General features: G+C 43.3%; 1 non-coding gene across 1 annotated transcript; it reads right to left on the bottom strand.

Annotated features, from left to right (window-relative positions):
* Positions 1 to 1,807: 1,807 nt before the first annotated feature.
* Positions 1,808 to 1,889, bottom strand: TRNAS-CGA. Its single transcript has one exon. It is a non-coding gene; the product is annotated as a tRNA-Ser (tRNA).
* Between the last annotated feature and the right edge of the window lie 17,521 nt (positions 1,890 to 19,410).

Below are 19,410 nucleotides of genomic sequence, written 5' to 3'. Positions count from 1 at the left end.
TTGGGTGTTGAGCCCCCCAAATCCCCCTCAAAACCCACTGCCCACAAGTCTACACCAGTACTATAGCCCTAAGCGGTGAAGGGGGGCACCTACATGTGGGTACAGGGGGTTTGGGGGGGTTGGACGACTAGTAGCATTAAGCAGCACAATTGTAACAGGTAGGGGGGGGATGGGCCTGGGTCCACCTGCCTGACGTCCACTGCACCCCCTAACAACTGTTCCAGGGACCTGCATACTGCTGCTTGGGAGGAGGGTATGACATTTGAGGGTGAAAGTAAAAAGTTGTGAAACATCATTTGTTGTGGTGGGAGGGGGTTAGTGACCACTGGGGGAGTCAGGGGAGGTCATCCCCGACTCCCTCTGGGGGTCATCTGGTCATTTAGGGCACTTTTTGGGGCCTTATTCGTCAAAAAACAGGGTCCAGGAAAAGTGCCCTAAATTCTAGCTACAAACGCATCCATTATCGGCGAAGGGCGCCCATCTCTGTTCGGGTGATAACCACGCCCCAGTTCCGCCTTCACCACGCCTCCGACACTCCCCCGTCAACTTTGTCCGCATCCGCGACGGAGTGCAGTTGAAAGCGTCCAAAGTTCGGCTTTCGATTATGCCGCTTTATTTGTTTTTGTGAGAAGAACGCCCATCTCCCGATTTAGGTCGGAACTTGGGCGTTATTCTCGTTCGATTATAAGCTGGATACTGTTCCCTATACCTATACAGATTATTGCTTCTTGTATTTTTCCATCACATATTTAGATACTCAACCTTGTTGTGTATTGACCATTATATGGATATAAATAGATGGCAGTCATCCTATATGTCACTATGGTACAACCTTAAATTTCACATTGACCCTAATACTATTTACCGGTCTGTGTGGAACTCTTTTGGAATTTACTTACTGGATCATCTTATGCATAAACAACAATTTCATAACTTTGATGAGCTGGCTGTAAAGTACAAGTTGCCTTCTTTGCAGTATATCAACTGGTTGCAACTTACCCAGATACTACTACTACTTATCATTTCTATAGCGCTACTAGACATACGCAGTGCTGTACACTTGAACATGAAGAGACAGTCCCTGCTCGACAGAGCTTACAATCTAATTAGGACAGACAAACAAGGGATAAGGGAATATTAAAGTGAAGGTGATAAAATAAGGGTTCTGAACAAGTGAATAAGGGTTAGGAGTTAAAAGCAGCATCAAAAAGGTGGGCTTTTAGCTTAGATTTGAAGACGGCCAGAGATGGAGCTTGACGTACCGACTCAGGAAGTCTATTCCAGGCATATGGTGCAGCAAGATAAAAGGAACGGAGTCTGGAGTTAGCAATGGAGGAGAAGGGTGCAGATAAGAGAGATTTACCCAGTGAACGGAGTTCCCGAGGATGAATGTAGGGAGAGATGAGAGTGGAGAGGTACTGAGGAGCTGCAGAGTGAATGCACTTATAGGTCAATAAGAGGAGTTTGAACTGTATGTGGAAATGGATAGGAAGTCAGTGAAGTGACTTGAGGAGAGGGCTAATATGAGCATAACGACACTGGCGGAATATTAGTTGTGCAGCAGAATTTTGAACAGATTGAAGAGGAGAGAGATGGCTAAGTGGGAGACCTGTGAGAAGCAAGTTGCAATAGTCTAAGCGAGAGGTGATAAGAGTGTGGATGAGGGTTCTGGTAGTGTGCTCAGAAAGGAAAGGGTGAATTTTGGTGATATTATAGAGAAAGAAAAGACAGGTTTTAGCAGTCTGTTGAATATGTGCAGAGAAGGAGAGGGAGGAGTAGAAGTTGACCCCAAAATAAGGAAGGAATGCGCTGTGAGCAGGATTTGAACCTGCGCAGGGATACCCCATTGGATTTCGAGTCCAACACCTTAACCACTCGGTCATCACAGCCACATGACTACCAGTGTGCAAAACAAGCTCAATAGAAATAAATACATTACATGACACCTCTTCTATACATGCCCTTAATACAAAGCCAATGGCCGAAGGGAAATTCTCATCTATCTACAAATCGATACATATTCTACATTCAGTTTAGACAATAGATTGATTTCCCATTGGACTACAGAACTGAATTTAACAACAATCAATATCACGGGAACATTTTAGACCAGAATTTCCAGAAAAATAGTATTAAAAATTTCTAAAAATACTGAAAATTGAAAGTTTGAAATATCGGGCACATTAGGATACAATTTATCAAAACACGTATCATCTAATAACCATGCTTGTAGCTTAATTAACGTCTTTAATAGAATACCTCATGGAACAAATATGTTAAATTGTCTCTTGTTTCTTCCTTCCCCTTCCACGTCCTGATCAGATTTTGGAACACAGATCTTGAACCTAAGTTATTTTCCTGTTTTCCACTCAGGATGAACCATTTGGACAAAGTAACACCCGCTCCTCATTCCTCTACAGGAATACAACCCTGGCGTGATAGGAACTCATCTCCATGGCAGGATTCTGAGGAAGTGAAGATGCTGAAGGAGCTGATCGCATGGCCAGAACCCCAGGGGTCACCAAAGTTTAACTCATCCACGAGCTTTCAGAACTGTGATTATCGGATCCTGAAACTCAGAGCCAACTATTTTGTTGGAGACCCTGGAGCTGTTGCTATCCGCAAGGGACCACTAGAAGAGGCTGAAGAGTTATGGAGGAGATTTCTTCCTGGCCAAACTCCATTCCCCGAGACTGAAAGCTGGTGTGATGGGGTCTGTGAAGGACTACCAGAATGGGACGTACACCGTCACCTTCCTGCTGCTGTGGCCTGGAGATGTGGAGGTCTCTATCCGGCTCATACACTCCAGTGAGGCTGTCCAGGAAAATCACATCCACAGAAGATGAAATGTTTCTAAATAGGTAATTTTCTAGAATGTGTGTGTGTGTGCACCCCTCCCCCCGCCATGCAGAGGGGTGGTTAAGAATTTCATGAGCCATGCTGCGCATGCTTTCCCCACTTGTTATTTTTGTTATATCATTAATTCCCAGCAAAGTGTTTACTGTGGGAAGAGCAGCCTATTTGGCAAAACATGGCCATGTCAGGATTGTTCGAATAAAAATTAAAAATCAATTACAGGATCAAGAATGGATGTACTACTGGAAGGCACTATAGAACAAATGAGGTGGATGTGGAGTCAATAATATAAAAAAATCTTAAATATAAACAACAAGAGTGACCCACTACGAGGGCAAACAAGTATATGTGAGAATGAAGCACGTTATATTTAAAGGAAGGAAAAAGACTCAAGGAGCTCCAGACCAACTAGGTTACTTACGTCAGAAGGAGGCGGGGCCTAGGCCAGGGAAGAAGAGACGTCATGGAGACTACAACCAACACAATAGATCTTCCTGCCCGTGCAGCGCTTCTGAAAGAGGTGAGAGGCGCTGCTCGGGTCGTTAATAGGGAGGGGGGTCTCGGTGGAGGGGGGGAGCGGCGTAGTCGACCTCAGGGGGGGCAGCGGGGGCGGGGCACGGGGCAGAAGAATGACGGGAGGCGGAGTTAGCTCTGTAGAACACAGGAACAGGAAGGGAGGGGGACCGGGGCAGCTAGCATTTTGCTTTTTCGGGGGGGGGGAGCGGCGGAAAGTGGGGAGCAGCGGGGGGGGGGGGGGGGGGGGGCAAGGCCGTCCATACAGGACGCTCCTGATGAGCGCCCTTGCCCCCTCCCGATCCTTTGTTTTTGGATTTTGCTGACCCGGTAGCCACGTGTATTTGTTGTGGCTTTTTTTTTGTTTTGTTTTTACGTTTGCAGCATGCGCAGAGCAGCCAGCAAAACGCTTGGCTGCTCTGCGCATGATTTAGGGGCCGATTACCGATGTGTATTGTGATTCTTTGATACATTGTACGTTTGAATACCGATCTGAGCATGTGTGACTTTTTTTTTTGGTGCATTCTTCGTTTTTTAAAAATCGTTAGGGACTTTAACGATTTTGATTTTTTTACGTTTGGTTGCTGCATCTGCCTCTAAATAGCTAAAAGCGATCAAAATGACATGTAAAGCGATCAATATGATCTGTTCCTATTGATCGCTTTTCAGGTCATTTTGATCACTTTTAGCTCTTTAGACCAGTTCCTTCCATCATTGGCTAAAAAGCTTCCTATATTATTCAGTGTTCAACTTCAAAAGATACAAAAACATGCAAAAGCACACCCCACTAACATCGGGTGTCAGGTGCTCTAATATTTCAAAAAATGTGCTCAGCTCCAAGCTTCAAGATAAAGTACTTAGCTTAAATATAGTCGTCTGTCCTGCAGTCACATATTTCGGTCTAGGCAATCCCCCAGACCGACATTGGCCAGCGTTTCGCTCCAGCTTAAGTGAGCAATGCTGCTTCAGAGTCCAAATAGTAGAGGCTGCAAAGAGAAGAAACATCTGCATAACAACTGCATCCGCACTCTGATGCTCTACCAGACGAACCTGCAACATCCTAGAAGTTTGGGATCTTGCCAGGTATTTGTGACCTGGATTGCCCACTGTTGGAAACAGGATGCTGGGCTTGATGGACCTTTGGTCTGTCCCAGTATGGCAATAAACCACCAATTTAGATTTACAGGAGGTGAAATCTCTCAAGTAATATTTCTTGTTTGTGACTGGGTTAGTAAAATCTGAGGTTTCCATCATAATATCACACACTGTACCGTATCCACACTTCATATGCTGACCAATCCTTCCAGGACCAGAGATGTCTTTTTTAAATATTTGTTTATTTAGTATTGAATACATCTCAGAAAATGAGAAATAATACAGAAATTGGTAATAACTAACACGAAGAATATCAATATGTGTCAACTGAATTGACTACAACAAGAAAAAGATATACATCTTTCGTCCAAAATATCAGGTAGTTTAGATCCAAAATCAGGAAAAAGTTAAGAGAAAAAAAAATTATAAAATTAAAAACAAACAACCTAGATTATTGCAACCCATAAGGCTCTCCCCAGCCTATCACTCCATTGTGAAAATGTGACTTATACAGTGATATTTATCTCTTCTTTAGCCACAAGAAATTCCTCCAGTTGCTTAGGATCAAAAAATTGAAACTGTTTAGCTTGAAATAATACAAAACATAAACAGGGAAACTTAAGTACAAAATTGGCACCCAAGGCCAAAATCCTTGGTCAAAAGGCCAAAAAGGCCTTATGCCTTTTCTGTGTTTCTCTAGAGAGATCAGGAAACATTCTAACTTTAGATCCTGGAACTGTGTGTCCAAATGTCTAAATGAAAGTCTCAATATGGCATTGCGATCCATCTCCAAAGCAAAGGATACTACCATAGTAGTTCTCTGTGTAATCACTTCCAGTGAAGACTCCAAAAAGGATGTTAGGTTCATACCATCTCGAACTAGGCTTTGAAAATTCTCACCAACAGATTTTTTTGAAATCAGTAAATACTGAGCTCGAGTAATTGGAGGCAGTGAGTCACCCGACATCCCCAAAATTTCAATCAAATATTTCTTAACCACATCTATAGGCGCGATTAGAGGTGACCTAGGAAAATTAGATAGTCTCAAATTAAGCCTCCTAACTTGATTTTCCAAATATTCCAATCTACGATGAGTGAAATTCTTATCCTTAACTGAGACTATTCCCAATGATTCCAAAGTCTGAATTTTTGATTCTAGAAGTTTTACTTCAGTGGGCTGTTGAAGTCACCTGTGCTTGAAGAAGGGCAGCTTCAGACAAATTTTTATATCACTAGTAATTTTAAAAGTCAAAGATTGTAAAGAGGAGTGCATATCAAAAATGTTAAGTCCCAAAGTGACTCCATTGTCACAACGGCAGGTTTCTTAAAAGCCCCTGAAAGTATACCAGGAGAGGGCATATTGGAAGTCTGGCTTAGAGTACTCACTATCCGTTGAGGCAAAACTTGTGCAGCAATTTGAAATTCTTTCGAACCAGACGCCAAACTCTCACTCGCTGTGGGTAAGTTCCCTCCCTGCTCACTCAGTACCTCAACTTGAAAGGATCCAAGGGCAGGACTTCCCAAAACATCATTTTCTCCTGGTTGTGGAGGAGCTGCTCGCATAACAGGGCTCAAAGAAGCCCCGTCGATACTGCTGGCTGACGCGGCAGCACCGATAAATGGAGAGGACCCCTGTATGGGTCCAGCCATTAACCCAAATCTTTCCAGGGTCATCTGTTTCAAAGCCTGGGTCCCGGTGGGGGTTCAGGGAAACTTCCGCAACTTCCCTCTCCTTTTCCCCATAATCAGGGGAATAAAGAGCTGTTACGGACAGTGAAACAAGGTAAAATTTGGGAGCAGCTGTTGCAATGTCTCTTTACAACGCCATCGTGGATCTTGAGAGGTCTTCATTCAATAAAGCTGGGAGGACAGTGGGGCATAAAAGCTCCTTCAAATTTCTGCCTCTACTGTAAGCAAATCTTAATGTGCAGTCCGTAAAAGTAGAAATAGATTGCACCAGCGACCAATGTTTAAACACAGCATGAACCACTCACGAAGAACTCCTGGTGTATCTCATAACATATGTTAAAGTTATTTCTTCCTCTTCAACAGATCCTCTGGGCACTAACAGCAAATCGCGGTATTAAACTTTGCCCTATGGAATACATGTTATATCACTGAGGTAGGGTAACCTCTAGCAACCAGTCTATCAAAAAGTGATTTAGATTGATAGCGAAATTCACTGTCTGTGGAACAGACCCTCCAATATCTCAAAAATTGAGAGAAGGGGAGACTATTTTTAAGTGAAGGCGGATGGCAGCTCTGATAATTAAAAAAAATGTGTTTTTATCAGTATCCTTTTGAAAAATAGTGATAGAAAATCCATCAGTGGTCTTTTTAACCAAAACATCAAAAAAAGATATCTCAGGATTATGAAAATGCATAACAAACTTGATCCTGGGATGACAAACTATTCAAAAAAATACAAAAACTGATTTAAAAGGTCCAATCCCTCATCTCATAGGAGAAAGATGTCATCAGTGAACTGCATCCAAAGGCACACATTTTCAAATAACCTTGCTCCATATACGTACTTTTCCTCAAAGTCATTCATGAAAAGGTTGGCCACTAAGGGAGCCATTGTTGCTCCCATAGCTACACCAGATATTTGTTGGTAAATTTTCCCTTTCAAATTGGAAGAAATTCCTCTTCATAGCTAGGCTGGCCAGTCTTCTAATGAATGAAGTGGGAACTCTTGATGCTATTCTGCCTTGAAGGCCAGACCTTAGTACTTCAATTGCTTCATCATGAGGTATTTTAGTATACAGTGAGATCACATCAAGGGTCACCATAAATAATGTCTGAATATCTCCCTGCAGTTCAGAGAGACACCACAAAAAATTAGTAGTATCTTTAAGATAAGATCTGCCTGTCAACACAAGTGGTTGCAAAATGCAGTCAGTGAATATTGACAAAGATTCCAAGACCAACTCTCTGCTAGAAATAATAGGTCTAGCGGGAGGGTTATGCAAGGTCTTATGACTTTTTGGCAAGGTGTAAAAGATGGGTATCTGAGGATGCACTGTATTTAAAAAATGAAATTCCTTCTGAGTCAAATAACCAAGGGCATATCCTTCACTGGTTGTCAAAAAAATCTCCTTCTGTAGCTCAGCAGTAGGATCAGTTGACAGCAACAAATAATCTGTTTCAACCGCCAGCTACCTGTAGATCTCAGCTATATAATTGTCCTGATTTTGTATTAAAATCGCTCCACCCTTTTCTGCTCTCCGAATATTCTCTTCACCATCGAACAATCATGGGGTATCCTCTCTAGTTCCATCAAAAAACATCTTCAGATGTATAAGTCGCAAGAATTGTTTGCTGTTGTAGTGGGTCACCTTTATTGTTTGTATTACTGGAAGGAACATGATTGCGCCTGCAGATCAGCAACTATAAGACAGTCCTTATTTTTTATAGCGCATAGAATACTATGAGTGCCAGTGAAATTGAACAAAATATCACCAGAGCAAACTAAAAAATACTGGCATTGTGCATCTAGTACTGGAACACTAGCAGGCTTATTTTCGAAAGAGAAGGGCGCCCATCTTTTGACACAAATCGGGAGACGGGTGTCCTTTTCACAGGGTCGTCCAAATTGGCATAATCGAAAGCTGATTTTTGGACACCCTCGACTGTTTTCCATCGCGGGGACGACCAAAGTTCACGGGGGCGTGTCGGTAGGGTAGCGAAGGCGGGACTGGGGCATTCCTAACACATGGGCGCCTTCGACTGAAAATGGAAAAAAGAAGGACGTCCCTGACGAACATTTGGACGACTTTACTTGGTCCTTTTTTTTTTATGACCAAGCCACAAAAATGTGCCCTAAATGACCAGATGACCACCGGAGGGAATCGGGGATGACCTCCCCTTACTCCCCCAGTTGTCACTAATACCCTCCCACCCTAAAAAAAACTTTTAAAATATTTTTTGCCAGCCTCTATGCCAGCCTCAAATGTCATACCCAGCTCCCTGACAGCAGTATGCAGGTACCTGGAGCAGTTTTAGTGGGTGCAGGCAGGCGGACCCAGGCCCATCCCCCCCACCTATTACACTTGTGGTGGTAAATGTGAGCCTTTCAAAACCCACTGTACCCACATGTAGGTGCCCCCCTTCACCCCTTAGGTCTATGGTAGTGTTGTATAGTTGTGGGGAGTGGGTTTGGTTTTTTTTTAGGGGGCTCAGCACCCAAGGTAAGGGAGCTATGGACCTGGGACCAATTTCTGAAGTCCACTGCAGTGCCCCCTAGGGTGCCCGGTTGGTGTTCTGGCATGTGAGGGGGACCAGTGCACTATGAATGCTGGCTCCTCCCACGACCAAATGGCTTGGATTTGGTTGTTTCTGAGATGGGCATCCTTGGTTTCCATTATCGCTGAAAACCGGGGACGACCATCTCTAAGGTCGACCTAAATGTTAAGATTTGGGTGTCCCCGACCGTATTATCGAAACGAAAGATGGTCGCCCATCTTGTTTTGATAATACAGGTTTCCCTGCCCCTTCCTGAGCACGTCCTGCGAGGACGCCCTCAGGAAAACGTGGGCGCCCCGTTCGATTATGCCCCTCCAAATTATTTATTATATTAGTGCCCTACTGTCAACATGTTTTGGAACCAAATATGGCATCGTATACAAGAAAATCTTGGATTACATATTCCATTAACTTATGAAGGAGCAATATTTAATGTTTTTCATGATAATTTCACTTTAAATGATGATAATACAAGACTGATATCAATATTAACAGCTATTGCTTTACAAAATATCCTTTCTTCTTATAAAACAAAGGATTTAATTATTCATTTTTGGTGGCAGTCTGTATGCTGTACATATTAATATAAAGCAAATATAGCTAAAGATTCTAACAATATAATGCACCTTAAACATATATGGGACCCTAGGAGGAGATTTGTAGACAATCGATATTCTATATTATTTTGATAGTCAAGTGAAACAAGCATGATTATCTGTGCTCAAATATCCGTATGTAACTGATATTATGTTAGTCTACTCTCATTGTAGTTATAATTACTATGACTTAAGATACGTATATTGAATATAAAGTGTAGGCTTTATATGTATAACTCAAATGGTTCAACATGTATACGTTATTCATTTTTTATTGATTGTAATCTGGATATCCAGGTAAATATAACTAATTATGGGGTTCATTTACAAAGGTGCGTAGTGTGTGCTAAATGTTAGTGCACGCTAAGTACACTAGCACGTCTTAGTAAAAGGACCCCTGTGTTTCCTTTGTAATTGTTATAAAATGAACAAAAATATTTGAACTAAAAAAAAAAAAAGTTAAGGTCATTCTCTCTGTTCCCTGAATACCTGAGCCCTGGATTTGGCAAATAATGGTTGTCACAGAAGCCTCCTGTTATCCCTGTTTTATAGACTTATGGCAGCCCACAAGAGGTTGGCCACCTTTTGAAAGTGCAAGAGGATATGCTGGCTTAAAAACTAAAATGAGGGAAAATATCATCAAGATAATCTTAAAACCTACATAAAGGATTCTGCTGTGTAAGATTAACTACGCAGAGTACAAAAAAAAAGCCAATACAAGGTAAGATTTATGGTAGGTCTCCACCCTCCAAATCCTTTATTCAGACAGCATCATTTTTTCTGGAACTGAATGTTAGGGAAAGTGGTATACAGAGCGACAGGAAATCAATATCTGACCCTTTCAGGACTCTCTACACACTTGAAAAGCATGTAAGTGAGTTTATTTTAATGCTGAGCTGTTTTCCAAAGGTCTCTTCTCATTTTGTGTTATTTGCAAAACCTTAGTGTGCTCTGCATTTGTGGACATTAAAGAAATGTTTCTTGATGGGCAGAAATGGATTTTAACATCACCTTCTGCCTCATGGTAAGGTTTATTTTGGTGTACAAATGTGTTCAGAATTTTAAAAGCAATTTATTTCTTCAGTGCTTCATTACTCTTTGCTTGTATGAGAAATCTCAGGTTACCACCATAGTGGGGAAAGTCTTTGGGAAGTCATCCCAATATAATTCAAGATAGAGGTGCAATATTGTCTGCAATTTTCAAAAAAAAAAGACTGCAAATTTATGAAGAAAAGTATCAACAGAGGCAGAAATGATCCCACAGAGAAAAACATCAAAGTATTTCAGTATGGAAAGAAAGGTGCACTGAAGTAAATGTATTGAGGAAAATCGTGTATTTTAAAATTATTTCTTATCAAAATCCTATTGGAGCAGGAGTACAGCTTTGTAAAAGGATAAAGTGAAGAACATAAAAATAGCCATACTGGGTCAGACCAATTGTCCATCTAGCCCGGTATCCTGTTTCCAACAATGGCCAAGCCAGGCCACAAGTACCTGGCAGAAACACAAATATCAGCAACATTCCATGCTACCAATCGCAGGACAAGCAGTAGCTTCCCAATGTCCATCACAATAACACACTATGGATTTTTCCTCCAGGAACTTGTCCAAACCTTATTTAAACCCAGACATGCTAACCGCTGTTACCACAGCCTCTGGCATAGAGTTCCAGAGCATGAAGAAATTATACCAACTCGTGAACAAACTCCTAGACACCAACCAGGTCACTACATCGAATACAGACATCCCATCCGCAGATAAACTTGCCAGGTATTCCAATGAAAAAATTGTAAACCAATGCAACACGCTACCTCAGAACAACACTGACATCGAAAACTTCCTTCATGAATTGGACCCAACCACTGGAGAATATCCGGCTGACCGAACCTGGTTAAACTTTGCCCTCCTTACCATCGATACAGTTACCCAGGCGATCAGCAGGTTCTCCAGCACCCATTGTAAACTGGATACCTGCCCCAACTACCTAATGAAATCCGCCCCAGACCGCTTCATAGCAGACCTCACATCCCACCTAAATTACATGTTACAGCAAGGTCTCTTCCCTAAGGAAAATGGCAATATTCTACTCACCCCGATTCCAAAAGACACCAAGAAAAAAACCAATGAAATCACTAACTACCGTCCAGTAGTATCCATCCCGCTGTCAGTCAAACTGATGGAAAGCATGGTAGCCAAACAACTTACAGATTATATAACCAAATTCTCAATATTACACGAATCAGTCAGGCTTTCGTCCCCTCCACAGCACAGAAACAGTACTACTCACTCTCCTAAGCAAATTCAAGCAGGAAATAGCAATAGGCAAAAACATCCTCCTCCTCCAATTCGACATGTCTAGTGCACTCAACATGGTAAACCATAACATATTAATAAGATCTCTAGATAAGTTCGGAATTGGTGGAAACATACTTAGCTGAATCAAGGGTTTCCTAACCACAAGAACATATCAAGTAAAATCAAACTCAAACATACCATCACCGTGGAAAGCAGACTGTGGAGTGCCACAAGGATCACCACTATGACCGATTCTCTTCAATCTAATGACCCCACTAGCCAAGTCCTTATCCAACCAAGGCCTTAACCCCTTCTTCTATGCAGAGGATGTTACAATATACATTCCTTACAAATCTAAACTGACAGAAATCACCAACGAAATCAAGAACAGCTTGAACATCATGGACTCTTGGGCAAACGCATTTCAACTAGAACTCAACAAAGAAAAAACACACTGTCTCATCCTCTCATCCCAACACAGCGCGGACAACCCCACAATCATCAACACCCTCCCTATCTCAGACAGCCTGAAAATCCTCGGCTTTACAATGGACTGCAACCTAACACTAGAGAGCCAAGTGAAATCCACAACAAAGAAAATGTTCCACTCAATGTGAAAACTCAAACGCGTAAAACAATTCTTCCTGAGGGAAATATTTTGCAACCTGATTCAATCAATGGTACTAAGCTATGTAGACTAGTGCAATGGAATTTATGCGGGATGCAAAGAACAAACATTAAAGAAACTTCAGACCGCTCAAAACATGGCAGCTAGGCTTATCTTCGGAAAAATGTGATTTGAAAGTGCAAAACCCCTTCGCGAAAAACTACACTGGCTCCCAATCAAATAACGCATTGCCTTCAAAATCTGCATTGTGGTTCACAAAATTATCTACGGTGAAGCCCCGGGATGCATGACAGACCTAATCGACCTACCGACTAGAAACACATCTGAATCAACACGAACGTACCTAAATCTGCACTACCCAAGCTGCAAAGGACTCAAATATAAATGTACTTACGCATCCAGCTTCTCCTACATAAGCACACAACTGTGGAACGCATTACCAAAAGCCTTGAAAACCACATACGACCGCCTAAACTTCCGGAAATCACTAAAAAGTTACCTGTTTAAAAAGGCATACCCTACCAATACAACATAAATACCGATCTCTACAACACACCAAAACTAAAGTACTTAAAGGATATGACACAACTCTTCCGTTGTACAATTCCCAAATGTGGCTGTGCCACATGAACTTTATCTTACCACAACATCACTTTGTATTTGTTTACACCGGAGCCTGCAAACGCCGCTCCGGTATTATGTAAGCCACATTGAGCCTAAAAATAGGTGGGAAAATGTGGGATACAAATGTAACAAATAAATAAATAACTATTTGTTGAATGAAAAAATATTTCCTACTATTTGTTTTAAAAATATTTCCATGTAACTTCCTAGTCTTTGAATTTTTGGAATGAGTAAAAAATCGATTCACTTCTACTCATTCTACAGCACTCAGGATTTTGTAGACCTCTATCATATCTCCCCTCATCTGTCTCTTTTCCAAGCTGAAAAGCCCTAACATCTTTAGCCTATCCTTATTTGAGAGAAGTTCCATTCCCTTTATCATTTTGGTCACTCTTTGAACCTTTTCTAATTCCGCTATATCTTTTTTGAGATTTGGCGACCTGAACTGAATGCAATACTCAAGGTGAAATCACACCATGGAGTGATACAGAGGCATTATAGTATTTTTGGTCTTATTTCCCATCCCTTTCCTAATAATTCCTAGCCTGGAGTAAAAATAATTTCTATACTGGTTTCTCCAGTAGTTCCATCTTATATGAGCTGCCAAGTTACCCAGTTCCAGGAGGGAGACTTTTTGGCCAGTCCTAGGTTTGAACTTGCATCCTAAATATTCATGCTATTTGTAGTCCCTGATTGTACCCATTGAACTCAGTGTTGTAGGTTCAATAATGCACATGGTTGTCAGAAGTCCAGGATTGGCCTAAAATCTCACTCTTGGAACTGAGTAACTTGGCAGCTCTGTATATACCTAGCTCCACTCAACAGAAACTGTTGCAGGAAATTAACAAAATAGCAATACGGAAGACTTTCACTGCACTGCACTGCTGGGCTCTTTTCTTGCCGATACATAGTGCACTGGACACTATTTAGGTCCATTATTTTTAGGGGGGAATTCATCAAGGTGAGGTAAAAGATCACCGTTTACTGCACCCTGGTGTACCGCTGGATTCAGCAACCTGAGGGATCCTGGTACTAGATGTTGCTGAATCCCGGATCAAGGGAATAATGCAGTTTGTGAGTCACCATGCAAGTAGTGTTATTTCTGTGGCTTGGAAATATGAAAATATGACCCTAGCGGTAGTCGTGCAAGACTACTGCTAGGGGCACCATTTTAAAGCCGGCACTGGGCTAGGCAGGAGCGACTAGACATTGCTCCTGCCCAAAGACCCCTGGACCCCCAAAGACCCCTCCCCTGGACAACCCCTTGGATCACCATTGAAAGCAAGGTAGTCCTTTGGGTGGTGAAGGCTTCCTTAAGGGTGGGAGGGGCTTGTACCTGTGGGGGCTTAAGTTGGGGGGGGGGGGGTCCGGAAGCCAGGAGGCACCCTGCTATGCTGGTTGGGAGCATTGGGCCATGGCTTTACTGTGATTTTTGGACCCTAATGTGAACAAGTTGCATTAGGGTATTTGCATAGCAATGAGATGCAAAAAAATGCATGTGCTTATTTTGATCTCATTACTTCCTAACCTGCATTGACGTAACTATTGCTATAGTTTTTATGGTCAAACAGCATTAGGGTCATTTAAGTCGCATTAAGGCCCAAATAATGTGACTTGATGAATTTCCCCCTTAAGTTGCTTGTACTGTGCTTATGGAAGTGTTCAATTTGATTACTGATACCTTTTAAAAGATATTGTAATATATGGGATCTCAAGAATTCATGTAGTCCGTCATCTTCTGATGCTGTCCCTTTAAAAAAGTGTCACAACATAAAAGACCCCAATTTTCTCTATCACCTAGATGGCTACTAGAACTCTGCACTTCAGCTTGGTTCGAGCTGGTCTGATGCAAAGTTTGGGATTCATGGGCAAAATTCACACTATCATATCTCCTTTTTATTGTCCTAGTGAGGACACTGGCAATAAGATTACATAGGTTAGGCAAAGTTATGTTCTTTAACCTGCACTGCCATGCTGGGGTAAAAGGTTGCAGGTATAAGTCAAGACACTTTATTTATGTACATAAGGGAAATAATTAGTCCTGTTTCCTAACAGACTTGGTACTCCTAATAAAGTCTCTTTAAGCACAGTACCAGTTTCAGTAGCCTGTCTCTGACATGGCTACATATTTCCGTATACAATAACCTTCTCCAGCATAATCACAGTTCCAACAGCCAAGGGATAATTGGCCTACCTTGACAGTCTTCAGTTACCTCTCATAAAATCCCTGGAGGCATATCCTTGAGGCTTCTTACAACACAGGGTGCAAGTGTGTGAGTTAGGGCCACTCTTCTTCCCTGGATCTCCCTTCAGGTACTGCAGCAAGCCAGGCTCTGCATCAGTGAGGGAGTGTTCCTAAGGAAACTCTGCCTTGAACCACCTGCTCCCTCACATACCCTTCCCCTCAGTTCAACCTTCTCAGGTTGAGCACGTGCCACTACAGAGCCACCTTAACTAAGAGGCAAATACTAACATTCACTAGGGCCTTCAGGGCTTCCATTGACACTCAGGGTCCCCAAAACAGTCCTCGACCCAAAACTGGTAACTGCCCTAGACAAGCAATCCACTAACACATAGACAGGGCACAGTATACTGAGCAACCATTGGGCCTCGTCACATTAATGGCCTCAAAACACCCAGATCTTGGGCACAAGGACACACCACTCTGCCATTTGCATGCATACCTGACCACCTCTTTTCCATTCAGGTGACACATCTTCAGGCAACCACTGCTCTTGGACTCTCTGTCTCATATCAAGCGACCCTTATAGACCACACCATCTTTTCTTAAGGCATCCCCGTCTTAGACATTTCAGTTCCTTCTGAGTCCACTCCTTTATTTCCAATAAATTCTTGATAGCAACTTCTCTGCATGATGGCTCTTCCTCACTTAGCATACTGTCCAGTTCCACGACTGGAAAACCTAGTATCATCAAAGGACTCTGGCTTCACCCCATCTTCCACATGGAGCTGAAGGATTGCCTGGGAATCTGACTGTATACTCAGTGTGCAGCTTCTAACTACAGCAAGCAACCACAAAAGTGGAGAAACTGGATCCGCTATGAGGGGAAGTGCAAAGACAAGGAGTGGTCAACAGGATCTAGAGTGATCAACAGGACACTTCCAAGTAAAACCAAGGAGATAAGAGATGGAAAAAATATTCTTTAATAGTGGGTAAGAATCAGTAGATAAAACTCGACACGGCACTGTGTTTCGGCAAACGCCTGCCTCAGGAGTCTACAGGTTAAAATCAAACACATAAATAAAAGTATATAGGATTATGTAAGATAAAATTATATAAATCATAACTGCAAGTATATAAAGTTGTGTAAGACGAAGTCGTATAAATCATATAGATGCATAATTATAAAACATAAAACATAAAAACAAAGCATAAAAACCAATATTAAAACAAACAGCAATTTATGACAAAATCAACTGAAAACATACAGCCATCAGATAACAGTTAGGACTATATCACATGGTGCTAACCTGTGTGTGGAGATCACTTGTAGATGCAGATAAAGAGCAAGCAAACCAAATCAAGCCTAGAGTGAGTGAAAATAGTGTGCACAAGAGAAGTGTGCACAAAAAATAGTGTAAAATGATGAAAGTACAATAATTATAGAAATGCATGGTGGAGAGGAAAAAAATATATGAGGAGAAAAAGTACAAAATATGGAGTGTGCAGAGAGTGAGAGTTATATGCTAATAAAGGGGGAAAGAAAGGACAACAAGACAAGGTACATACCTTTAAAAAGGCTAGTGAATGGTAAACGTACAAGTTGTGTGGCTAAAACTACAAACAAAACTGTGGAGACAAGAGAAGAGGAAAAGACTGGTATCAATGCCAAGGAGAAAAAATATGGGAGTGAGACATTGAGGGGCATAATCGAACGGGGACGGCCATCTCTATGGGCGTCCATCTACGGGGCCTGCTCCGTAAATGGGCGGGGCCAACCGTATTGTCGAAAAAGATGGCCGGCCATCTTTTTTTTTCGATAATACGGTTGGGGCAGGCCAAATCTCGACATAAATGTTGAGATCGCCGGGTTTGAGATGGCCGGCTTCGGTTTTTGCCCATAATGGAAACCGAAGCCGACCATCTCAGACCCGGCCAAATCCAAGCCACTTGGTCATGGGAGGGGCCAGCATTTGTAGTGCACTGGTCCCCCTGACATGCCAGGACACCAACCGGGCACCCTAGGGGGCACAGCAGTGGACTTCAAAAATTGCTCCCAGGTGCATAGCTCCCTTACCTTGTGTGCTGAGCCCAAATCCCCCCCCCCAAAACCCACTCCCCACAACTGTACACCACTACCATAGCCCTTAGGGATGAAGGGGGGCACATACATGTGGATACAGTGGGTTTTGGGGGGGTTGGAGAGCTCAATATTTACCACCACAAGTGTAACAGGTAAGGGGGTGGGATGGGCCTGGGTCCACCTGCCTGAAGTGCACTGCACCCACTAAAACTGCTCCAGGGACCTGCATACTGCTGTCAGGGAGCTGGGTATGACATTTGAGGCTGGCATAAAGGCTGGCAAAAAAATATTAAAAATAATTTTTTTGGGGTGGGAGGAGGTTGGTGACCACTGGGGGAGTAAGGGGAGATCATCCCCGATTCCCTCTGGTGGGCATTTGATCAGTTGGGGGCTCCTTTTTGAAGCTTGGTCGTGAAAAAAAAGGGACCAAGTAAAGCCGGCGAAATGCTCATCAAGGCCAGCTTTCTTTTTTCCATTATCAGGCGAAGCCGGTCATCTCGTGAGCACATCCCCATCCCGCCCCCATCCCACGTTCACTACCCTACCGACACCCCCCCTTGAAGTTTGGCTGGCTCCGCAACGGAAAGAGATTGAAGCCGGCCAAAATTGGCTTTCAATTATACCGATTTGGCCGAGTTCAGGAGATCACCGGCCATCTCCAGATTTGTGTCAGAAGATGGCCGGCGATCTCTTTCGAAAATAAGCTGGATTGTGAGATAGCCGGCAATACTGTGGTTAACTTAGAAAGAAGTACAGTGTAACGTGACCAAATATACAGTGAACTAAAAAAGCGCTGATACAGGAGGGTGAGTGACACAGAGCGCTGAAAAAGAAAAAGCTGAAAAGGGCGCTAAACTGTAGGTAGCAGTGAGCTGAAAAAGCGCTGATAAAGGGGGGTGAGTGACACAGAATGCTGAAAATAAAAAAAACTGAAACAGGCACTAACCTGTAGCACTGCTAATGCAGAAAAATTAGTAGCCCAGAGAGCAGGTGGGAGACAGAAGAAACGCTGATACAGAGGGGTGAATGACTCAGGGGTCGATGATTAGAAGCAAATGCAGACGCTAGAGGCACCTTATAAGTTGTGGGCGCCGCCGTTTTCCATGTGGCACCGATGGAAGAGGAGGGAGGCCACCTCCCTAATGAGTCCCTGGTAGAGTCCCTGAGGGGAGTGACTGGGATGTCCCTGGGTGGGAGGAAGTCCCAGCCCAGTGGGAGTGATTAGGGAATACGATGCAGAAAGATAGTGTATATGTGGGGGTGAGTGACAGTTCTGGGAGAGTTTAGGGGAATAAAAGTTTTTGCCTGTGTAAGCACAGTGTCCTTTCTTGCCTAGAAGTCTTAGGCTCACCTGCAAACCCCTACCAAGTGACCAGTGAAGAGAAAAGGGGTGCTGAATTGCAAAGTAAAGTTTGGGCTGAAATTAAGGAGCAGTTATTGTCCAGTTCACAGTAACTGAAGAAGGAGCCAGAGCTACGGGAGGATTGGGGAGTCCTGTCTGCAAGTGGGGTGCAGGGCAGGAAGGTATCTGCTCAAGGCTGGGGTGTAGCCCTGCGAGGTGCATCCACAGAAGGAGGATAACCAGAAAGGTCTGTGCCTGGTGGAGCTGGAGAGATTTGGGGAAGGAGAAATATAGCCCTTAAGGTACATTTGGCCTCCAGGATAGGCATGGACGGTGGTGTTGTAGATATGTACATAGACTTGTAAATAACCCCAAGAAGGACAGCAGTAAAGGTGTTCCCCCTGGGAGCAGCGGAAGTCTGGATTTAAATTATTTATGAGCTAATTAAATGACTGGTTGGAGATAAATTCAAGTTGCTACCTGCTTGTTACGGACAGTTCAATAAACACTGTGCATTGTGGTTCCTGGACTGAACAGCTGAGTGGAACTTAGAGTGCAGAAGTGACTCCCAAACTCCCGGATCGCTATTCCAGACCAGCTCAACTGGAGACTGATTGTAGTGCTGAGTGAGGTGAGAACAGCCTGAATGAGTGGTGTATGTTTATGTGCAGGGTTGCCAGGTGGAAAATATTTTTCCAGCCTAAAGGAGCCCAAAATCCAGCCCAAAACCCGCCCAAACTCAAACCCCGCCCCTGACACCCCCGCCCACGCGTCATCACCCCTCCCCCGCCGTCATCAACCCCGCCCCCGCCGTCATCGGCCCCGCCTTCCCCGTCACTAACCCCGCCTCCCACGTCACTAACCCCGCCTCCCACGTCACTAACCCCGCCCAAAAACGTCACTAACCCCGCCCACCGCGGCCGAAAAAGCCACCTAAAAAACCGCCCGAAG

Source organism: Microcaecilia unicolor, chromosome 3 (assembly GCF_901765095.1).
Source record: "Microcaecilia unicolor chromosome 3, aMicUni1.1, whole genome shotgun sequence".
Classification (NCBI taxonomy): Eukaryota; Metazoa; Chordata; class Amphibia; order Gymnophiona; family Siphonopidae; genus Microcaecilia; species Microcaecilia unicolor.
The sequence above is the reverse complement of the archived record's forward strand: the minus strand, read 5'-3'. Positions and strand labels throughout refer to the sequence as shown.